The 25,406-nt window shown below is 41.4% G+C and overlaps 1 long non-coding RNA gene across 1 annotated transcript in view; it reads right to left on the minus strand.

Moving 5' to 3' along the window:
* The window catches only part of LOC120391046, a 33,796-nt gene extending 16,574 nt beyond the window's left edge, over positions 1 to 17,222 (minus strand). The window contains exon 1 of the long non-coding RNA XR_005591215.1: positions 17,093 to 17,222. This is a non-coding gene — a long non-coding RNA (uncharacterized LOC120391046). The remainder of the gene's footprint in view (positions 1 to 17,092) is intronic.
* Between the last annotated feature and the right edge of the window lie 8,184 nt (positions 17,223 to 25,406).

Genomic DNA, 25,406 nt, shown 5'->3' on the forward strand with positions numbered 1-25,406 from the left:
AAGCTTTGAAGCTTGAGTTCCTGGGGAATGGTTTTACCTGTTTTCAGGAGGCTGGGAGACAAAGTGAGACTTTTGGGAAAAAAACACGCTGAGTTAAAACAGACCCAGGGCTCCGTTTGGATTCAGTAGAGGGACAAGACCTTCCGTCCAAGGAAAGGCCCCAGCCCTTGCTGAAGCATTGGAAGGGATGTTGGTCTATCAGATTCCCCATGTGGAAGATGGGTCATTTCTGGTACATTTATTAGTAAACTTTTATTACTTTTATGGGTGTAAAATAAATAAATAAAATAAATAAATAAAATAAATAAAATAAACATTTTATTACTTTTATTACTTTTATGGGTGTAAAATAAATAAATAAAATAAATAAATAAAATAAATAAAATAAACATTTTATTTGTAATGTTTTTTGCCCTAAGAATGAATGTATTTTGCTTTGGAATAGATGTGTGGTAACTTGTAACTGCTGTTGGCACAGACTGATTATTGTCCTCTGAGAGAAAGCAAAGCCTGCGATCCAGCCTCTAGCCAGAGTTGCTTACTGGGGATATCACAATGTATGTTAGGGGCCTGTTCAGCCTTAAAACGTCTGGTCTGTGGGTAGAGAGTTTTGGGTCTCCACCCAGCAGAGGTGACAGATATAATCTTAAATCGGTGTCTTTGAGGGACCAGGGAGTGGGAAATACCAGTGCAGTTACCCTGAAACTGTAACATACACCACATGACTGTTGATATACTCAGAAGAGATTGGAAGACGTGACAAAGAGTCCTGTGGCACCTTACAGACTAACAGAAGTATTAGAGCATAAGCTTTTGTGGGTGAATATCCACTTCGTCAGACGCATGTCAGACTGGAAGAATAATCCAAACCTCTACAACACAATACAGAATATCATATATTTATTTCCCCATGTCTTCTTTTATCGCTTCTCCTGCTATAGAATTTCCTTTCTCTGCCGCCCTAAGATTCCACTTCAGTTTTCTGCAGCTTAATCATCTTCAGTGTGCAAACTATTACAGATAATTATGATTCCAGGCCTGCACTATGCTGAGCACCCTCGGTAAGTTATAAGCACTCTCCTTTCCCCATTAGTGTCGAGTAAAGCTGGGTGAGAAATGGTTTTTTTACTCCAAGAAAATATTCAAGATTTCAAAACATTTCCCTGAATGGGGCAAAAAGGCGACATCTCAATTTTTTTCACAAATTTCGTATCTGAAAATTTTCAGTTCAGGTCAATCAGAGGTTTTGTTTAGATATTTTCAACACATCTTATTTTTATTCTGATCTGTCCTTTTAAAAAAATGTTTACAATGCTAATCTTAAATGTCAAAATGGAAAGCCATTGCAAACCAAAAAAGTGGAGCTTTTTCATTTTAACATTTTTTCCCTCCAAAACAGTAAATTCATCAAAACCAACTCTTTCCTGTGCGGAATGGTTACACAATTCCTAGTCCCAGAGTTGCCAGAGAGGACCAAGTTGTGTTACAGTGGGGAGCTTAATAAACATGGGAACTTCCTGTGCAGAGAGAGTTCTTTAGTTACTGCTTAAAGCATGGCTGTGTTTGTCCTCACACTACATAGTGTCATTCGTGAGTAAATCTCTCTCTCTAAAGAAGGAGTGATGGAAAGAAAAGAGACCTCTGGATTGCTAGAGTGGTGAGTGAGTGGGGAAAGTACAAAATGAGGGAGGAGACCTGTGAAAGCTGCAGCAGGAAGGATTCAGAGCCCTGATGCAGCACAGAAATGGAGTCCATAGAGCAATTGGCTCTGTTAGAAGTCTGATTTTGGTAACTCAGGTAGCAGGCCTTTCTGGATCTGAAGATTTGAGCAATTCCAGAGGGCTTCTGGTTTAACTGAATAAGCACAAGAATACCAGGTAAATGCTATGTTGTTTGCAGCGGGTGATGCTGCTGGTGACATCCCTTTGTGCCTTACCCTTCACTGATGAGGAAAAGAAAGAGTATAACAAAGTGAAAGGCTTTTGATGCCCATTTCATAGGCAGACAGAATATTATATATGAAAAAAGCCAAATTTAATAGGAGGTTACAAGGGAAACAGCTGAGACATCTATGAACTGCAGTTCGTAGTCTTGCAAATAAGAAACGTTAAAAGAACTAATAAGAGATAGGATAGTTATTGGCATAGGAGACACCAATTTATCAGCATAGTTTCAGCTAGACCCAGATCTCACACCAGTAAAAGTGAGAATGCAAGAAACTACCAGCATAGGGGAGACTGCATCGGGCAATAGTGACACAGTAAAGAGGAAAGAGCCAAATATGATAAGTAGCAGTCAGACTAAATTTACAACATAAGAACAGTGCACAACTAGAGAGTGGGAGACCAAAGAACTTTAATAGGAGAGCAACTTGGAAAAGATGTGGAAGATGTGGCAAGACATCACGACACAGCTGGTAATAGTGTTCTGCAAAAGAGTCAGAATGTAGGAGATGTCACAAAATGGAACATTTTGCAATTGCATCCAGGTCACTAAGATCCATGGAAACAATCCAAGCGAGAGTGTTATTATTGGATGACAATTGAGTCCATACTTCTAGAAACTGTATGCTCCATAGAACAGACAACACCTAGGGACACAAACGTGAATTTGAACAGTCAAAATCTTCTTAAGTTTAAAATTGATACTGGGGGATCAGTCACTGTAATTCCCCCAAAAGGATTATAAATCAATCCCTGGATGGAGTTCTGCAAAGGTCAAATAAAATTCTACATGGGGCTAGTAACACTACATTGGATGTTTGTGGCCAGTTCCTTTGGGAAACTGGAGAAAGGACAGAACGTTCGTCAACAAATAATATATGTAATACACAAACTGTAAGCAACAGCTCACCCCCACCACTCCCAAAAAACAATAGTGCAACTAGAATGAATTAATGGTAAAAAAAATGTACAGGAAATATATCCACCTGTCTTCACAGGGCTAGGAAAATTCAGGGGTGTGCAAAATAAGACTGGTGTTATCAGCAACTGCCTTTGCTTTGACAACCCCATTTCACAGCCTTCTACTCTTGCTAGGGAAAGTCAAAGGAGAATTAAAGTGAATGGAAGATATTGGGGTTATTTCCCAGACAGAAGAACCCACTGATTGGTGTGCAGCCATGGTTGTAGTTGTCGTCAGATGCTACCGGTGTGGTCCTCTGCTCTGTTCAATGTTGATAACAGTCGGCTGCGTGTGCGTGTTCCCTCTGTGTGCTGTCCCAGCTCTGCAGATCGCTGACACAGCAAACCTGAGAGAACCCCCAATGACCACAGACTCTAAAAAGATAAGAAGGCACCCGGCCAGGTTTATTGTCAAACGAAACACAGTAATAGTTCCCCACAGACACTACAGGACATACTACGAATATGTGCCCCCTGACAATGGACCGGCTCAGTCAGTGGCGGGATTTGCCACTGCCTCCTAGGCCAGACAAAGACATCCACTTAAGGATGCATTCTTATACACAGGTACAAACACGTTAAGCATCACTGAACGCATTGAGGTACCGCTCCTCTACGCATTAGGGTGCTGCCTTTCTCCCGGCACAGGTTGGTTAGAACAAACAAGTCTATCCATCATATTGTCTATGCATCCTACTATCCTTTCATATTGTCTAGCCATCATATTGTCCTTCTGACCCTGTCTTTAGGCTGGGTCTGCCTGTTCCTTGTTATCTCTGTGGGATGTGTTCGTACCAGGCTGTTCTGGTGCCATCCTGGCACACATTCTTTTAGCAGCCTTCCTCTTGCCAACTTCTGTGAGCAGGGCCTGCCTCTGGCTCACAGCCTAACTTTGCTTTATGTTAGCAATGTCTCGACCATTACTTCAGTTCAGGCCTCAGGCCTCATATCGGGCCTCCGATACCAAGGGTTTATGTCTCAGGGCCTCCTCTTACTACAGTAGTACCAAAGCCCAGTGGCAAAATCCAGATGTGTGGGCCTTATGCACATGCTTCCAGCAGTTGACAAAACATTAGCTCAGTTATCAGAGGCCAAAGTCTTCTCAAAAAGAGACATGCTATAGCATGCTTCTAGTAAATCCCCTTGCTAGAAAATATATACCATTAACTAGTCATCTCCTCATTTGGATGGTATTGTTTCAAAAGTCTTCGATTTGGCTATCTTCATTACCAGAACATTTCCAAAAGAGAATTTCTCTGATCCTGTCAGGTTTGCCTGATGTCCTTTGCCATGCAGATGATATGTTGGTATGTGGCAGAGATAAATATGATAAACTACATGCAATTTTGAGGTGATTCCAACAAGCCAGCCTCACTCTGAATGAGAAATGTGAATTTGGAAAGGAGCAGATAAAATTTGTAGAATGCATAATTAGCAAACAGGGAATTCAGCTGGATTCAGACAAACTGAAGGCATTACTTGCCTTACTCAAATCCTGAGATCCTGCTGTAAGAAGATTCCTGGACATGACAAATCATTTTAGGAAATTCTTTCCAAATGTAGCTCATCTAAGAAAATCCTAGAGAGATCACAGTATGTGGATCTGAGGGAGCACACAACAAAATTCATTTAATAAAATAAAAATTACTGACATTTCTACCTGTCAGGGCCGGATTAACGCAGGGCCTTTAGGGGCTGCAGCCAGGGCCCCAGGCTAAGGGGCGTCCCAACGTCTCTGCATCTCTGGCATGTCTCTGTGGCCCCTGGAGGTGGCTCCATGCGCTGCCCCTGTCCCCAGCATGGTCCCCCCAGCTCCCATTGGCTGGGAACTGGCAATGAGAGCTGTGGGGGCAGCACTTGCGGGTGCGGGCAGCGCACGGATACATGCTGTCCCCCTCCCCACAGTTGCGTGCAGAGACGTGACAGCAGCTGTCTGCTTCCGGGCGTGACATGGGGCCATGGCATGCAAGCAGGCAGCCTGCCTGAGCCCTGCTGTGTTACAGGCTGGGAGCAGCTTGTGGTAAGCACCTCCCTGCCGGAGCCTGCACCTCACACCCCCTCCTGCACCCCAACCCCCCTGCCCCAGGTCAGAATCCCCTCCTGCATCCAAACTCCCTCCCAGACCTCGCACCCCTCATCCTCTCCTGCAACCCAACACTCTGCCCCAGACTGGAGCCCCCTCCTGCACCCAAACTCCCTCCCAGAAAGAAACTAATATAACAGCTGTTCTAAGGTAAGAAGTAGGTTATTTTGAATTAACTTAACTATATTCTACATGTTTTAAGACTGAAATGTACCCATAGAATGGCTTCATGTTAATTAAAAGGCAAGTTTAGTATAGCATTAATAGCCTTGATGCTATAATTATGATCATTTTGTTTTAAATTAGGAAAAAGACTTGTATACAGGGGCTTCGCAAAATCTAATAGCCCTGAGCCCACAGGAGCGTTAATCAGGCCCTGCTTCCTGTTTTGGCATAATACTTGGGGAAACTATTCAGTGGATGCATCTTCATCTGGTTTAGGAGCAGTGCTCACACAAAAGTAGCAAGAAGGACACCAGAGACATGTCAGATTCAAACCAAGAAGTCTCAGATACAACTTAGATAATGTTTTCACCCCTCTAGTACTAAGCACAGGTATGCTCAAATGGAAAAGGAAGATCTAGCAGTCACTTGGGCCTCTGAATGGCTCAGTGCCTATCTGTTCAGCTTGGATGTTAACAAAGAAACAGACCACAAGCCCTTAGTGGCATTATAGGGTTCAAAACCAATGGATGACGTTCCACTTAGGATATAAAGATTTCTACTATGGCTGATGCAATTGTCTTACATTGCTTTCCCTGGTGTGTGCTCAGTGATAGTAGCAGACACTCTGTCTCGAGCCCCAATTAAGCAGGCACCAATGAAAGGAGAAGAGACTTTAGAAAGAGATGTCAAATTCCGCATTGATTTTGTTCTGGCAGCAATTCCAGCACCTGCCAGCTGATTTCAGCAAATTAGAAATGAACAACTAAAGGATGAAACTTGCAAAAAAAAATGACTCAACTCTGCCAAAGAGGGAGGGGTTAAAGGAGTCAACTTACAACAGACCTAATACCATATTGGTAGGACTGAAATGACCTTCACAGGGCCTGCTTCTGAAAGGACAGCAGATTCTTATCCCTATGGTATTTCAGAAAAAGGCGCTCTCCAAAATCCATGAGGCACGCCAAGGTATATACAAGTGCAGGGCATGAGCACAACAATCTGTATGGTGCCCCAATCTGAATAAGCAAATTCAGGCCTTGGTAGAGGGCTGCAAGCTATGTAATAAGGAAAAAAAACAACAACCCCAAACCCCCACCATTGTCAGAACCATTACTCTTTACAAAGCCACCTGACAGCAGGTAGCAATTGATTTGTTTTTCTGGAAAGGACACACATACATGATTGCAGTTGATTACTTCTCTCTATATATTTACTTGGCTATACTTAGACAGACTTCACTGGCACAGAAACAAAAGTCAAAATGTCCAAGACATGGAGCTCCTGAAGTCCTCACATCAGATAATGGGTCTCAAGTTATTGCTGAAACATTCTTTGCATTTGCACAGGACTTTGATTTTGAACATTGTACTAGTAGTCCACATTACCCCCAGAGAAATGGCGAGGTGGAGAAAGCAGTGCAGACTTTAAAAAGACTCCTGCAAAAGTCACTAGATACATACATAAAGAACTCCTACCATGTCGGTGAATACTGCTTGCATTTGGACTATCTCCTGCAGAACTTCTCATGGGATGACAATTAAGAATGCCTTTACCTGTGGCACCAAACAGGCTTAAACCTAAGTGGCTCATCCTGAAAGAATTTCAAACACAGGATGCTGAAATAAAAATGCGACAGCAAGAAAACTTCACTGTTAGGTACAGAACAAAAACACTACCTGAGCTAAGACCAGGGAACAAAGCGTGGATCAAAAGTTCCCAGATTTTTGGAACTCAGCAGAAACTCCCTGATCCTACCTAGTGGAAACTCTAAAAGGAATTCTCTGGAGAAATCAGATTCATCTTCAATATTTCCCAAAACAGCAAAGATGATCTGGGACCTCCAGTTACTTTGACAGAAAGTGAGCCCCGTCCACAGGAAACTCTGCATATAAACTCAACAGAAGAGAGAACATCATCTGGAAGACTGATCAGACCTCCTCAAAATACTTGATCTTTAGAATACTGCTAAGGACTACTTAAATACAACTGATGGGAGGGCATAGCATACTTTTAAGGAATTTGAAGTTTATTCTGAATTGTTGTTTGTGTATATACATTGATTTACAATTCAAGTTTTAAGCTTATATTTGGAGATACGGAGTGGTTATAGAGTTACAGAGAGGACCAGGATGTGTAGCAGAAGGGAGTGTTATAAATGTGAGAATCTCTTAGTCAGAAGGTTCTCTAGTTACTGCTTAAAGTACGTCTCTTTGTATTTATGTCTTCACACTACATCCCGTGAACAGTTTCAATTTGATGAATCAGCATTTTTGATGAAGTATATTTTGTTAAAAAACACCTGACCAGTTCTACTCCTGAGAATCTGATTTCAAGGAGAGTTGAAGGTGCTAAGCACCTCACAGAATTGGTTCCTAATTGGTTTACCATATAGAGACTCCTCAGTTCATAGAGCTGTAACTAGGATCCTTTTGGGAATGTTATTTCATAATCTGAGCTAACCATTATGGGTAAAAGGCACAACTTCAATTTTTCTGCTGTCTTATAAACCTCTGTCATGCCAAATTACAGTATCATGTATCAGTGCTGCTAAGTTAGAAGCTATTTTGTAGTAATTAAGATCTGCTACAGAATAATAAAAGTTTTGTGACCTTTTGCCTCAGAAGTCTACCAGTGAACATACCCCCTGACTACACATTTGTCATCATGCTGGGTCCTTTTCTGCATCTCAGAAAGGAAGGTTCTAATTTAGTGTCATTATTTTGGCTAGCTAACTAGAGTTCCTATGTTAGCACTTGGTATTTAACTAATACATCAAAATACTTACAGAATCTGAAGTCATCCTATTAAAAAATTATCTAGTTATGATGGTAGCCTCCTGCTTCCCCTCTCCACCTCAGCAGCTGCATTATGAATCTAACTGCTTGGAGAAGGCTGTGGAGCATCTTCAGCTCTACTCAGTCAGTGGGTGTTAGGGGAATTCTGCACCTTGCAGGATCATAATGACCACGTCCGGTGTCTTCATTCATTTTACAGTTAAGCGAGTAGGAAAATACATCTGTAACCAGTATTTAACACTGGTCTTTAACAAATAGAACATAAGAAAATCAAGAGTAAAATGGAATTAGCAGCTATTTGGTATTATGCTCTTCTGTTAAATGGAAAAATTCTCCATCCATGTACCTGGGCCAACAACAGTTTACTAGAGGAGAGGGTGCAAGGAACCCTTCCCTTCACAGAAGCTGCACAAGCAGTAGCTGTAATCTGGATGGTTGCACTTTCAAGGACTTGTGAAAGGTTGTTAAGGGCTATTTCAAGGACTAAAGTAATAATATTACCTAGCTCTTATGTAGCACTTTTCATCAGTAGAGCTCAAAGAGCTTTCCAGAAGCAGTCATTATTCTCATTTATTTATTTTACACCTGGGGAAACTAGCATACAAAGAGGTGAAGTGACTTGCCCAAGGTCACCCAGCAAACCAAGGACATTGCTGAGACTAAAACACTCAAGCTCCAGAGCTCCATTCCCATGTTTTATTCACTAGACCAGCATTTCTCAAATGCAGCCACCACTGGCTTTTCTTGCAGCCACAGGCTCCTGGGCAGTGATGGGGGGGCAAAGCAGTGGTCCCTCCCACAGGGCCACCAGCAGGGGTTGGACCCTGCCCCCCTCTGGAGGGACAAATGCTGGAGGAGCAGGCAGCTAGTGAGTTCCCCACTTTCCTGGGGATGGTAGGGTTAGGCTCCAGACCTGGGGTGGAGGGCAGCAGGTTCTGGCCACGGGGGGGCTCCAACCCACAGCTGCGGGGCTCACCCCCCCTTGTCCCTGGCCCCCGCTGCCTCCACCAGCCCATCATGTTTTTCCCCCCGCCTCCCCACTTACCCACTACCGACCTCTCCATCCAAGGCTTAATTTGTCCCCCGACTTGCCAGACTTTGTGAAAAGTGATATTTGTGTTTGTTAATTTCACTTTTCACAGCAGCAGACTTACTAGCTACCAAGTCTTTTTAAAAAAAGCAAACAAAAAAGCAAAAGAAAGAACAAAAACAAACAAAGAAACAAACAAACCCAAGAACCTGCAGAGCACCTTATTTGTGTTTCTGTTCTGTCTAGGGACAGTAAAGAATAGAGACAACTACATTATTTTTATTATTGATTCTGCAAAAAGATTCAATAAATTACAATGATTTGGACATGATGTATGTGCACATTTATTTATTTTTCCTAAAGTTAATTATTTTAGGAAAAAATTGTCAGTGTGGCCACCAGGAAGAGTTGGTGGCTGCACTTGGAGGCCACCAAAAATTTTGTTGTGAGAATCCCTGCACTAGACTATGTGCTGGCCTGCTGAGCAGGGAGGAATTTCACTCCCAAAGCACAAAAGGGGGAAGATGGCCTAAGAGGGTAAGCATAGTTGGTAGAGGGAGCACTGATGTGCTGATACCATTGCCTGTCATGCTTGCCAGTGTGGTCTCATTGTTTCCTAGTGTTCCCCCATCTATAACTAGTCTTATACTTAGGTTGCAAGCTCTTTGGGGGCAGGGACTGTCTTTTTTGTTCTGTGCTTGGACTGCATCTAGCACAAAGGGGTCCTGGTCCATGACTGAAGCTTCTAGGTGCTGTCACAATATAAATAACAATAAAAGTGTGGCTATCGCTCCATCCCACCAATGTACCCACTTACAGCTGTGGGACAGTGCTGAAGAGAGGCCATTCCACATTAATGTAATAACTATTGCTGGCCCCCTTTCTCCTCAGAGGCATTAAAGCAAACCTACCTAAACCCGGATACTTAAAGTTAGGCCTCTAAATCTCTGTTTAAATAAAGGCCTGATTTTTCAGGTGTGCTTTGCACCCACAGTATAGTATAAACACAAAAAGAGCTATCAACATCCATAACCTCTTAAAAAAAGTCAGGTCACTTATTTATGTCCCTAAATATGGACTTAGGGACATAACTAGTTTAGGGCTGACATTTTGGCCCATACCTGCTCCTATAAGTTTAATATCTCCTACTATCTCTACCAGCCCAGAGCACCTACTCTGCTTCCCATCCAATATAGTTCTGGTTCCTATAACCATGATAGAGTGCACAATTTTAGTATAGCGTATATAAATATCGGAGAAATATTAGTGAGGTTTAATAAAGAAAGAACATATTCATTTCAACCTCTTCAAATGTGTATGCTAGTGACTTCATTTAAGTTTGATTTCAGCCCATGTGGAAACTCCAGCATATGCCACAAGATATTACATTTAACTCCTTGCTTAAATGTTACTTTAATTTGTGCACTTATCAAAACACAGCTTTTCTTTCATTAAGATAGAAAACAAAACAATACATTTATTTTTTTCAAGTCGGGAAGTCCACTAAAAAGGCAATGTTGAAATAGCACTTTTCCAGTGTTGTTTCTTGGAGGGTAGTTAGAGTCAGCTCTGGGGCTGAAAAATCCTATCATGCGCAACAAAGACTGAATTCTTTAAGGGGAGTTATGAGCCAGGAGAAGTTCTTAACATACCTGACACGAGTCTTGTCAACATATTTCTTTTTAATTGTCAGTGGGCACTAGCAACAGCTTTAGCTTTTACTACACTGAGATCCTTGCAAGCTGTGTAATAATGACAGATACAAAATTTGCTGTTCTTTGATTATTGTAAAATCAGTATATAATGGAAACAGCTGCAAAATATGTTTACATATTAGTGGAAACTACTCTTGCATTATAGGATATGGCTAGTTAAATATCCTAAAACACATTTGCATAAAAGGTCTAATTAGAGACTGTTACAAAATTCGTTGTTCAGAGCACCTCCTTCACAGCATAGTGGGGCATTGTAGCATCTTTGCTTCAGCTTCCCTTGGTCTTCCACAACTCCAGCCATCCACCAATGCCTTTCAGGTCACTGCAGTGCCTTAACCCTTCAGCTAAGTCACATTTAGTTCCACCCCACCCACGGTACCAATGTCCACAGGCCTTACATTCACTTATTACTTACTTTAGGCTCACTCATATTCCTTGCCAAAAAAGACCAACCACTAGACCTGTTTTCCCTCTAGTCTTCCGGTGGAAAAACTCCCTTCTTTCTACTGGGTCTCTTCTTCAGCCAGCCATCTACAAAGAGCTCCAAGCCTCAGGGAAAAACAGTCAATCCACATCCTTCCCCACTCACCCTCCTATTGCCGGGCTTGTCTTCCTTTTAAGTCCTCTACCCTGCCCAGGTGTGGCTGGATGAGGCTAATGGAACGGGGCTAGCTGGCCTGACGCCTTAATGGGCCAGGGCCGCTCTGCCACAGGGATGTGTGACTATCTTGGAGTTTTGGGGCCTGTGAAGTTTAAGGAACTTCTTCCAGACTAGACCCCTGTCTCAGTCTGGACTCACCCCTGCTTTTCCTCTCAGGTTAGTTCCTTTGTCCTTTCAGGTTCTTTCAGCAGTCTTTCTTCATGAGTAGGCAATGGAGAAGAGTCCTATTTGCCTTCCTCCCCAGCCTTAAATACTAGTGACAGAAGGCAGGAATCTTTTGTTTCCCAAACTTGACCTCCCCTCCTGCTAGTGGAAAATTACTAGAAGTCCAAGATAGTGTTTAGTACCAGGTGACAGGACCACCTGACCTAGTAGTATCACAGCTATGTTCCAGGACGACTCTCAGGAAGGAGAGAGATTAGTAACTTCACAGTCTTGTTGTTTCTTCCTAACAGCCCATCAAGGCTGATGGCATGTTGTCTGTTGGGTGTCTCCCAACACACAGTTGTAATTGTTACATAGTTCATATTCCTAACTTTAGATACAGAAATGATACATGCATACAAATTGGATACTCACATTCAGTAACTTATAACCTATCCAACAATACCTTACATGAGCCATCTTGCATAAAGTATATCTTAGTTATGACATATTCGTATCATAACCATATTTCTATGAAGAATATGGGGTGTAACTGAGCAAAGTGTGAACTTTTGGCATTCCTCTTTTCAGTATTGCAGAATAACCCTGTTCAGAAGATGTTCAGGGGAAATCTGCTCACAATGCCCTGTCATTATGGTTCCACTGTAGCTCTGCTGACAAGGATTGCTGTGGGGCCTTGTAAGGGGTATGGAGGCAAAGGGCCTGTGTGAGGAGAGACTTGGCCCTTGGTGTATCCCCAGACAGCTTCATGGATCTCAAGGGATCCACACTTGTTGGGGACTAAACCCCACTGCTTATTCCAGAGGTGTGGGAGGGGACCTCAGAACTCATTGCTCCCAAGAGAAAAATCTACTGGATGTCTCAGAAAAGACTTATGGACATAAGGTTTATGGACTTTCCTGCCCCTTATGTGGTTCCCCTTGCCAAATGTGTGTGTGTGTGTGTGAGAGAGAGAGGTGGGGGGAAGGGTATACAAACAGACATGTCAGGAAGCATTGTGCAGGATGCAGCAAAGGAAAACTTACCACAACGAAAAGAGAAACACCAGATATCACCCTCTCCCTTTGGATATGGTCACTGCCTCAGTTTCCCTTCATTTGATGGGTAGTTTATTTGTCTAGCCAAACCGAAATTCCAAATCAATGTCCAAACCTTCATTCAGTCTCTCACCCTGCATCACAATCACTGAGTGGGTTTTTATTGAACTTCAGCTATCTCTGGGGTATAACAGAACATCTCTGCAGACCCCTCAGAGCCCAGACTCTCCCTCTTCTGTGAACCATCAACAGTGAAGTGGGCATAAGGCCTGACCAAAACTCTTCCTGACTCTCTTCCCAGTGAGGCTAGTTCCTATGCTCTACCACAATCTTTCAATTCTTCTCTCAGGACTTAGCTCTCTCAGCCAAGCAACACCCCTTACCTTATCTAGTCCTCTGGCTGTTTTTTAGGCCCTTTGTTGAACCTTTTCACCAGCTTCTTCAAAAGGCTCTTCTTGGTTTTCCCAGGGCCTTGGACTGGAAAGAGACAGAGCCACTGCCCCTTTGCTAGACAACCTCATAGCATATTGACTCAGAGCAAGTCTTCCTCCTTTCCCATTTTCCTCCTGTTCTGTGAGACGGGCTATTTTCCTCCAGTACCCTGTGCTTTGCCACTAACTCTGCTCAGACCTATGAATTACCATTGCCAAAATTCCCTTGTGCTGGGTCCATAGCCTTGCCTAAAAAGGCCAGCTTTCCCTGTTACAAATAAACAAGGCTTCTTGGTGTGACAAGGGAGAATACAGCGTAAATGGGGTTACAAGCACATACAGGACAAATAAGTGGAATGGACATTCATTACTGGGAGCACTTTGTGCCAGTAGAATGCTGCAAAACAACCAGAATGCAGCCCTAGATCATGAACTTTTGTTTTTACAACTATATTTATCAATCTACAGTATATTGCTTCTGTTTTTTAAAAGGGGCATTTTCCTTTAAACCATGCTTGTTCGCTTGGCTGCTTTTCCCAAAATACAAACTGATTATAAGATGTGAGCGAAATGTCTATTCAGCAATGGAGTTTCTGAACTCTTGTTGGATTAAAATAAACATTGCTGTGTCTAGTCACAACTGTATTATATGAATGGTGCTCAGATGTGGAACTTATTTTCCACCTGCTTTAAGTGCATTGATTGCCAACAAAAAGCAATGTAAGTTGAATGTGGTATCTGAGATGAGGAAAATGTAATACATAGTTCCATATATATTTTTAGCTGACGCTAGAAACTAAATAATGTGGAGGATTGCAGATTAATTTTCATCTGTGTTGCATGCCTGGCCCATTTTAGGGCTAAACTGTAACATTTAATATGAACATTTTATTTGAGATACACAAAAGTTGCAACTTATTAAAAATGTCATTACAGAGATATTGGAATCCAAAACTTTTATCTCATTCCTAAAGCATTTTAGGAAGGTTTGAGTAACTTCAAGATAAAAATATACTTGTTAAATCTACTTTTCATATCTCTTTATGTTCCAGCTGAAAATAAAATTGTAAGTGAATTTAGTTCTGGTGAAAAGTGCCAGTCTGTACTAATAGAAAGTGAAAGTGTCTTCTTATCCATTATCCAGGTACTGGATGAGCAGCAGCAGTGCCAGCTTTTCTGTGCTCACCCACTAATGTGCTCAAACCATGATGTGGAAGTATCACCTCTGAACGGGTACATCAGTCAACATGTCCATTCAACCCTTGCTAGTAGAAGCAATAGTCATAGAAATCCTAGAAATGTAGGGCTGGAAAGGACCTTGAGAATTCATCTAGTTCATTCCGTCACACTGAGGAAGAACTTACTAGACCATCCCTGACAGGTGTTTTTCTAACCTGTTCTTAAAAAACATTCAGTGACAGAGATTTCACAAACTCCCATGGTAACCTATTCCAGTACTTAATTACCATTATAGTTAGAAAGTTTTTCCTAATATCTAACGTAAACCTTCCTTGCTTCAGATTAGGTTGATTATTTCTTGTCCTACCCTACGATTGATCACCATCCTCTTTATAACAGCCCTTAACATATTTGAAGAATATCATCAGGTTCCCCTCCCACCCAGTCTTCTCTTCGCATGACTAAACATGTCCATTTTAAAAACCTTTCTCCTATGTCAGATTTTCTAAACCTTTTAACATTTTTGTTGCCCTCTCTCCAATTTGCCCACATCTTTCTTAAAGTGTGGCACCCAAAACGAGGCACGGTACTCCATCTGAGACCTTGCTAGTGCCAGGTAGAGTGGAACAATTACCCCTCCTATCTTATGCACAATGACATACATCCCAAAATGATATTAGTCTTTTTTGCAGCTACATCATGTTATTGGCTCATATTCAATATGTGATCCACTATAACTCCCAAATCCTTTTCTGCAATACTACTGCCCAACCAGGTATTCCCCATTGTGTATTTGATTTTTCCTTGATAAATGAAGTACTTCACCCTTGTCATAATCGAATTTCATCTTGTTGATTTCAGACCAATTCTCCAATTTATCAATGTCTTTTTGAATTCTAACTCTAGAATTCAAAGTCCTTGCAACACCTTCCAGCTGGGTGTCATATTCCTCCTATTCATATGCATGTATCATTTTTGTATCTGAAGCTAAAATATGAAGTATAACTCTGAGGTTCTATTGTAATTATGCAAAGTGTGGGCCACTAATGGTGGTTTAGAATCTTGATGGCTCCCATTAACTAGGACAATTGGTTGTAAATGGTTTATTTACCTGCAAACTTTCCTGTGTATGTGTGGGCCAACCCAGGAAGAATGGAGGCTAGGGGTCTTACAGTGACGTGTGACCATGCCACATGATACTGGGATCCATCTTAATCCTTGTACTTTTCCATTGATGAGGTGAGGGTGGGAACAAGCACAGACAAAGATTCCTGCCTTGTGCCAAAGCTATAAAAAGAGGTGGAGCAGGACAAAGGGGGCTGCTAGTCATGAGAAAACCCCTGCTTACCACCTGAGATGTCTGCTGGAACTAACAAGGACTGTACCAGGGCCCAGACTAGGAAGGAGTCTAGTCTGGGAAAGAAGCTTATTGGAACTTCTCTGAGGGTGAGATGTTACCTGTAATCCGTTTCTTAATGTATTAGTCTTAGATTTGCATATTTTTGCTTTATTTTGCTTGATGACTTACTTTGTCATTACTTGAAAGCATGTAAATCCTACTTTTTATACTTAATAAAATCACTTTTGTTCATTAATAAACCCAGAGTAAATGATTAATACCTGGGGGAGCAAACAGCTGTGCATATCTCTCTATCAGTGTTATAGAAGGCAGACAGTTTATGAATTTACCCTGTATAAGCTTTATACAGAGTAAAACGGATTTATTTGGTGTTCAGGCTCCCAGAAAGGCTGAACACTGGGCTCTGGGAAAGTCCCTGTTAACTGATAAGCTGCTGGGCTGAGTGAATCTCAGTTTCAGTGAACTGCAGAGAGGCATGGCCCAACCTCTGGATCTTTGCTGGAGCTGACTGGAGTGTCTAACTCAGCAAGACAGCAGTGGAGGTGCCCTGTTCTGACAGGAGGGTTGTTCTCAGTGATATCCCAGCTCAATGAGTGACAGTCTTGAAGGGAGTCTCTATGACCAAACCCATCTCACAATATTTTCTTAATAGCATTTAACAAATCTTTTCTCTATCCTGAACGTAACCCCCCCCCGCCCACACACACACTATAATACAATGTAACTGAAATAATAAAGCCTGTGGTTGGATCCACTACTAATCGGAGAAATGGAATGCAATAAAAAGCTATCCAGGAGTGATGCCATCAGAATAACTATGAAAACTATGACAGGAGTGTTATATGTGGTGTAGGATCTAATATCCTGGATGTTGACATAACCTTGACAAATAGTTTTGTCTGTGTTTTGCTGTTTAACAGATAAGAAAAAATACACCTTTGAAACGGTTACACTGTTGCATTATATTATTCTATATAGTATTCAGATTTCACCTTAACATTATTGGTCAGATTCTCCTCTGAGTTTATATTGGCATAACTCCATTGGCTTTGGTGGAACTACTCATGGGCTTAAAATTAGAGATGTGCTTAAGTGCTTTCTGGATTGGCACCCTAGTTGATCTGGATCTAGTCCATCTAGAAGAAGGAAGAATTCTTCAGTCCCCTCCTGTTACTTAGGTAACAATGAAAATCAAGCTTTTAAAGTGTCCAGAACAATTGAAAAAGCATTTGTACCCTTCAACACAATACATAAACATGGGACTCTGTCATATTTAGTAAGCACCCAGAGATGAGGTTTGTCAGGAGACAAAGCAGAGCAGTTCTTTTAACAAGTTCATTCTGAGTCTGCTTATGCTTCTGGAAGTTTTAGTTCACATTGGTCCTTTCCAAACTAGGTAAAGAACTGACAGGTTTTCCAAACTGAGCTATTTTCTTAGTCCAGACTAACTCTTGGTTAGGATCAGAAATTTAACACAAGAATTAGCATAGACACTGCAACACTAACATATCATTTCATTTGCACAGTCACTCTCCTAATAGCAACTTGTTACTTATCCTTATCCTTACCCAGTGGTGAGTTTTTTTAAGCTTTAAAGATTGCTGAGGAAAACATGTCACTACAAACATGAATTTTCCTGTGAAAACAAGCATTTCAAGCTACAACAGTCATGGATGGTGTAGTTCCTGCCTCTCAGGATTTAAAAGCCTGGCTGTTATGTGAAAAGTCTGCATGGAACTTTGAAACTGCTGGATATTTAAAGAGACACAACTACAACTGCTAACCGCTCATGAAAAAAAAAGCAGCCCTGTAATGATTTTAAACTCAAAAGCATCTTTCCTATGGAAGTTTTTTAATATCAATATTAGTAAAACTGCATTAAGTTTCTGCTATAATGATAAAACATAGTTTAGTTTCATTAGTTCTGATGGCAGCATATTTTTGGCCATAAGCTTCTGTCTAACTTTTATGCAACTATAATATTTAGAAATAGCTTTAACAGAAATAATTAATGTAGACTAAAAATATGGCCACATACATAATCTATTTGTGTGATATAGCACATTACTTGGTGTCTCAGGCAGTAACTCCATTCTTTTCGATAGATTTGATGTGCGTCAATGCCATCTGCTGCCTTGGAAGTGAACTCATATCACTATTGCAGATGAATGCATGTGTGAGTAATGAGAAGCCTAAATTGTACTTTCTGTGCCTTTTCTTCAGTTTGTGTTGCTTATGCCATCGATGCATCTTTACCCTGTGTTTTCTTATTATCAGAATGTGCAATTTTTCCAAAGCAAGGCAGAAATGTAACAAATTACTCTACAAAAAAGAAATATACAATTGTTAAACTTAGATCCATATGTAGACGTCCATATAATTTATTGTGTGACAGCAGTTTATATTATGTGAAAATGTTCACGGTTAAGGCTGTTTCGGATTAAGACAAATGATACTTGATAAGTCTTCTATGAAAAAGGTATTTATTTTTTTCCTCAAGTATTTTATGCTTCTCTTTCACTTCTTGCAGCACTTGGCTGACAATTCCATTAATTCTTCGAGGTTAGGTATTAAATCTGGAATATATATTGTTTTCATAATTTAAGGGTATCAGTAATAGTCAATAAAAAGTGTCAGAAATCATGAAATCCAAAAATGTAGATTCTTCAACGTATTCTGAAATCTGAGGATTCTGCCCCTGGCATTTGACACTTTTCTTAACCTTCTGTAATCTTTTGTAGTTGGACTAGGACAAAGAAGTAAAACATGGAACTTTTATCAGTCCCAAACGAACCCCTAAGTCTGGAAGGCAACCTGCAAGAAAATTGGAGGAGGTAGTTGCAGAGTTTCTGTATACTTATGGAAGCAGGTGGTATTGCAGAGAAATTGGCAAGGTTGAAATCCTTCACACTCCTATTTGTGGAGGCCACAGACACATTGGAGATCTACAATACATTCCAGCGGGGGCATGAAAGGAACTGCCAAATGACGGACAAAATTGTTTAAACAATTCAAATTACTGCGAGCCCCTGAGGATTGTGATTTAAGAGAGGTACATTTTTTTTATAAGAAATAATCTACCAAGTGAGATTTTTGAACATTAAGTTACAGAACTGCATATTAACGCTGAGCCATGTGATTTTCAGTGATGGAGACTGGTCTTTCTGGTAAAACCAATAACCAGGTTAAAGCAAGATGGACAATTGTCTTGAAGAAGGAGAGCCCCCAACCCATGTGAAGTATATCTGTGCACAATTTATACATTTATAAATTTATCTTTGAAACTCCCTTGAGTGGTAGGGTGGGATTATCTTTTACAAATAGAGAACTGAGGCACAGAGATGATGGGATTTACCACAAGTTACACAGGAAGTTAGTGGCAGAGACAGGAAAAGAACTCAGCTAACTTGAATTCCATTCCAGTTCTTTAATCATGACCCTGTGTTTCTTCTCAATACATTCCTGTTTGAGTCAGATATACTGCAGGAATCCACCCCAACCAGGATGTGCAGGCACATGCACATAATTTTAAGGTTTACAGAACTTTTATAAAAGTGCGTTTTTATTTATTTGAGGGGAGAATATTCAGGCTTGTTTGGTTTTTTTTCCATCTTGGCTTATCCCAATACTCTGGCTGATCCTGAAGCTCTTACCTACGTGAGCAGTTCTATTGACTTTTTGCAGTACCGGACCCTCTGATTCTGGCCTCTTGATCTTATTAGATAGGTTTTCTGTATAACAGTTGAAGCAAAGACAAGTGTCAGCATCCTGATCGTGTGAGTATTGATTTAATTTTGAACAAAGTGTCAAAGCAAGTGCAATCTACCGTTGATCGACAGACCTCACCTCCAAGACGCTTTTTTGAATTGTGGTTAAAATAGTACAGCTAGTGCTTGCCAAATGTGATTCCTGTCATCTCAGCCATGGAGTTTAAGCAATTAATTAAAGATGATGAACGCCTTTTCTAAATTTGGATAGATGAAGGTAATTCTTATAATGCACTTATAAGAATAGCCACATTCACTACTTCCCCTCCTGCTATCTCCACTTCTCAATCCTCTGCTTTACCATCCCCACTGTATCTTTCCTTGTGGTTGTCTTAAAGGCTTTTCCTATGTGACCCCTTATACTTAGACTTCCCCTTCTCTGCTAAGCTAGATTATACCCCTCTCCTCATCATAAACCCATTTCTTCCTCTAAATCTTTCATTTGTGATCCCTCAAAATTGTCTGCCCCAAGTCAAGGTGCTCATCATTACGATTCATGTATTTAAACTGTATTTACACTGCCTAGTTTAGCTAGTTAGTGTGACTTCCCGAGGTCTGAAACTGTGCCTTCCTTTATGCCTATTCAGCAGCCACTAAATATACTGATGGTGATCAGTGTAAAAATATGATGATTTAGTATTTTTGAGCATGTAGCCCATAGAACAAGTAAAGACACGGGGTGAAATCCCTGCCTGTAGCAGGGTGGTCCCCTGATCCTGCCCTGAAGGGCTACAAACAGTCCTAGGAGGGGGCTGTGGCTGGAGAAAGCAGCTTTTAGGCTGGGCTGATTGGGGAAAGTGGCTGCAGCTGGGACCACACCCCAAACAGACTCAGCTGGCCCTATAAATGCAGAGAAGCCAGGGGCAGATGAGAGTCTTCCTCTGCCTGTAGAGGGAGAAGGGCCTGGCTGCAGGGAGCTGGACATAGGTACCTGAGTGAAGCAGGGCTGGGGAGCTCCAGCCTGGAAAGCCCCAGGCTGCAGCCTAGTATTGGGCCAACAGGTACTGGTGGTTGCAGGGGGCAGCACCCCATGTATAAGGGCACCGGGTCCAGGAAGGGACACGGGGGCTAGAGGACAGGCAGATCACCAGCCTGCAGAGGGTGCTCCAGAGCTGGAATGAGCTAATTCCCAGGAGTCACCAGCAGGAGGTGCCACAGTGGTGAGTCGGCTCGTCTACACTGCCCCATTGAAATCAGTGGCAAAGCTCTGATTGACTTCAGTACTGCCAGGATTTCATTCCTGGTCTTTGTGCTGAAGAGCATAGAGGCTATATCTAATGTCAAACAACAAATGAAGTTCTTAAACAAGCAAGAAAGGAACCAGAAGGACAATGTGATGATAAGATCACATGATTATTCAATCATTCATGTACATATCTTGATTTTTCCTATAATGTTGTATGGATGAACACTAAGTTTATTAATATTAAGGCAGAGCAGTGAAAAGAGTTACTTCAAACAATGAAGAAACCAATGCACTTAATTACACTGAATATCTCTACCTAGCTATATTCTTACATATTACCCATCGCCATAATACCCGAATGCCTGCTGTAATCCCTGAAATAGAAAGTGGTATTATAAAATGATGTATTCTTACAATTTATAGAAGAATTGTGAATGTAATTTGTAAAAGAAGTGTATAGAAGAATTAGGAGACTTTCACTCCTGTATTTGTGACTCATATGCAGATTAACGAGTGTTTCTCGTGCAACCCTTCTGCCATGTGCTGTCAGCAGTAACAACCACCATGTTAATTATCTAGGGATTCCTCTTAACATTACCAAACAGAATTGACTCAACCCCCCACAAAGAAATTCGGGAAAATTAAACACCTGGGCGCCCCTACACTGTGTTTAAAATCTGTGGCCACGATACTTAGAGCCTAGGTCTACAGATTCAGGCTTGCAGGACGGTGCATAAACAGCTGCAGTGATGTTCAACCTAGGGCTGGTGCTCGGGCTCTGAAGCTGGGGTAATTAGGTGGGCTTCAGAGCCCGAGCCTGAACATCTACATGGCTGTTTTTAGCACTGTAGTGTGAGACGCACAATCCTGACTTGGTAGACCTGGGCTCCCAGACTTGCTGCTGCAGGTTTTAAAATGCAGCATAGACACCCAGAGAGGAAATACTTCCCCACTCATGAGCGTTGAGTCTGTGTATAACGAAAGCAAACCTACATTAAAAGGGAGAGATAACTCCACTCCCCGTCCCCTCCACTGCACCCCACTCACAGTTGGTTGTCCAAAGTCTGCAAAGTCCTGGAATTCATATGTGTTCACCTCCCACCCTTGAAGTGGAGTTGAGCAATCCCTCGCCTCTGCTTGCCTCTGTCATGGCCACCTGTGCAGCTGCTCACACACCGCTGCCTCTGGGGTGATGCTTTGTTCTGAGATTGCACCACTCAGCGCAGTTCTTAATGATTTCAGCTCACAGTGATATCAACAGGTAATGGGCAACCTCACTCCTACTATATCCTCTTTGTTGTCTTTCACAACACTATCCCCACACCAGGTCAAAGCTTCAGCCCCCTAGAGTTGCTCATTAGTGATTTCAGCTCTAGTGATCACTTAGCAGAAACAAAGACTCTCAATTGAGTCATAAGAATACAAGAATGGCCATACTGGGTCAGACCAATGGTCCATCTAGCCCAGTATCCTGTCTTCTGAGACTGGCCCACACCAGATTTTCAGAGGGAGTGAGAAGAGACCATCCAATTTACTGAGTGATCCATCCCCTCTTGTCCAGTCACAACTTCTGGCAGTCAGGTTTAGGGTCACCCACAATATAGGGTTACGTCCCTGACCATCTTGACTAATTGCCATTGATGAAGCTATTATCTATGAACTTATTCAATTCTTGTGAACCCAGTTTATACATTTGTCTTCCACAACATCCCCTGGCATCAAGTTCCACAGGTTGATTGTGTGTTTTGTGAAGAAATACTTCCTTATGTTTGTTTCAAACCTGCTGCCTCTTAATTTCATTTGGTGATCCCTGGTTCATGTGTTATGTGAAGGGCTAAATAACCCTTCCTTATTCACTTTCTTCACACCATTCATGATTTTATAGACCTCTATCATATCCCCTCTTAATTATCTCTTTTCCAGGCTGAACACTCCCAGTCTTTTAAATCTCTCCTCCAATGGAAGCTGTTCCATACCACTGATCAGTTTTGTTGCCCTTCTCTGTGCTTTTTCCAATTCAAATTTCTTTTTTATTTTCTGAGATGGGGTCACCAAAACTGTAATTAGTATTCTAGGTGTGGCTCTACCATGGATCTATATAATGGTATTAAGATCGTTTCTGTCTTATCTATCCTTTTCCTAACAGTTCCTGACATTCTGTTAGTCTAATCAGCTCTATATTGAAAGAGGGGGAGGTTCAAATGGTATCTATGATTCTTCAAACAATTCCAGACCACTGGGTAGGAACACCTGTCTCCACCCTCTCTAATTTTCACTTGGATTTTACATTATTACCCCCTGTGCAGTGAATGAGATTACAGTTATGGTGACACCCTCAGGGACTATTAATTACAGTTCTGCTTCTCTTTAGTTGTACACTAAGGATAATAACATTTAATTACCCCTGAGTCCAAGACTAAGGTGAATTTTAACCCAGCACAGACAAAATTGATCACTTTGGCAAAGAAGGTCTCTCTGCTGATCACCTAGGCAAAGTAGGTATGTCTATGGAAATACAGTTGGATCATGTGGTCTTTTCCCCCAGTTCATCAGTAGAGGGCAGTAGAGAGCCCATTCAGACCGTGCTTATACTTGTGTTCACTGAAGGCAGAAGAGGCTCCAGTGCACAGAATCCCAGTGAGATAGAGCTATGGGCTTGAATGTATCATATAGAGGACTAAGTTCTCCTACAAACTGTATAGTAGATCTTTAGATGTCTAAGTAACACTCCCTATATGCACCAAACTCCCACTAACTGTACACAAATGCAGATGCACATATGAACACAGGGGCAGCCAAACAGACATCAAGAGATTCATCACGTAGATCAAAGAGGAAAGTTTAAAATATGCAGATTTATGGTCAAAATAGTTTCAAAGCTGAGCTAATTTCATCCCTGGTGTAGCTCCTTTGACTTCAGTAGAGTTACACTGGCTTCAACAAAGGCTGAATTTGGTCCTACATTTTTCACTCTTTCTTCACAGCAACCATAAAGCTCACTCTGGCGTTGAATCATTGTGTGAATTTCAAATTCATTTTAACTTTACAGCTAATGTGTTTTTATAGCAACACTTATCTTCAAAGTGCACTTATCTCCAAAAGCTAGTTTTGAAAGCCAAGCCAAAATGCATCTCTTTCCCACCTCTGTCCCCATCAGCAGGAGTAGTGCCATATACAGACAGAGAAAACCTACCTACCTACCTGCTCCACCTCCAACATGTCTTGAATGCATTTTTACCTTTATTTGGTGCTTTGGCTGCTATAAACTGCATCGTTGCCTGGAAAAGGTTAAAAAACTAAATGCATGAATGTAATTCAAAAATGTATCCCTTATTCTGAGCACTTATTTCATGACCTAAAATGAAAGATTAAAGCAATTACTCTGAGCATGCTTTATAGGGTCTAATATAAAAGAGGCTTGACTAATAGATCTGTAAAAGAATAGTCCCAGCTGCGTTGGTAGTGGAGGATGCCGTTCCTTATGGGAAACAGGAATAAATTTGGTTTTTAATACCTGGGTGGGCAGAACTGGGAAATAGTTTGGAGATAATTGTAAGCAAGCTAACTACCTTTAGTCTATAAACTATAATCAAACTACTTTACTGTCTGTTCAATGAGTTGTGCCGACTGACTGCAAAAGTCCCAGGCCTCCCCATCCTCTGCTTGGGAAAACTGGACTACGGGGGACAAAAGTACAATGAAAGAAGAAGAGGGTTTTTTTCTTTTAAAGTAGAAAGTTATAAGGAAATAGGTTTTATGGGGGAAGGAAATTCAGTCCCTGTTCCCTAAGTCATCCCCCCAGATATTTTCCCAGAGCCTTTTTATTTCAGGAAATGTGTAGTACCTGTAGGAGGTTAATTGGCCAGAATAATATATATTTATTTATTTTTGGTGTGTGGGGGAGAAAGAGGCTGCAGCAAGGATTCATTTGGCCCAGTTTTAAATACACAATACACATCTATTTCTGTCAAGGGCAACACCCCAGGACTTGATGATTGGATTTGTAGGTTGCTTATGGCTGGAACTATTTTTTCACTATAAATTAGTGAACAACTATAATTGTGAACTTATTCCATTTATACCAAACATCTGAGGTCAGGGAAAGCATGAACTTTGTGGATAGAGAAATATTTGCTTAGTACATTGGTTAATCCAGAATCTGTTTTATAATCCCTTTTCTTTTTTGTGAGATGTTTTTTAATTCTCCTTTTCAATTTTGATACACTCGCTTCTCTTCCATTTCTCTCATACTCTCTTTTCCTATTATATCACTTTTGCAATAATAAACTGTGGTGAATGTGAAGCTGTGGGGTGTCTCTCTGGAGTTCTTCCTTTGAAGGGCAGCTAGTGTCAATAGGATTTCTGAGAAAGGACCTGAAAGCCCTCAGTTGTGGTCTATTACATGGGGTGGAAGAACATTTCCAGCTGGCAAACTGAATGCCCTTCCTCTCATATTGCTCCCTAGCACTGGGTCATCTAGAAAACTTGTCACCCAAACCTTCCTCAACATTAAAGCAGGTAGCTGGTTTTGACTCTTTTTCCAGTAAATGGAATTTCTTTTGGTCTTCTTTCCTACCCTTCCTAAACTTCAGGGTTTGCAGTTAATTCAAGGTTAATATGTCTAATTTCACCCAAACATAATGAGGATATGATCATCGTCAGGCCAGAGTTTACAAGATATTTGGGTGCCTAACTCCCTAATCTGGCCCTAATTCAAAAATATTAATGCTGATCACTTAGTTCTATATGCTCCTCTCCACTGCTTAGTCCAGAAGAGTGAAAAACAACCCAGATCTCATGGAAAAGAGGCTAAGATGAGGAGAGGCTGAGGAAACTGGGATTGTTTAGTCTGCAGAAGAGAAGAATGATGGGGGATTTGATAGCTGCTTTCAGCTACCTGAAAAGGGGTTGCAAAGAGGATGGATCTAG

The sequence above is a fragment of the Mauremys reevesii genome, linkage group 1 (assembly GCF_016161935.1).
Source record: "Mauremys reevesii isolate NIE-2019 linkage group 1, ASM1616193v1, whole genome shotgun sequence".
NCBI classification, from domain to species: Eukaryota; Metazoa; Chordata; order Testudines; family Geoemydidae; genus Mauremys; species Mauremys reevesii.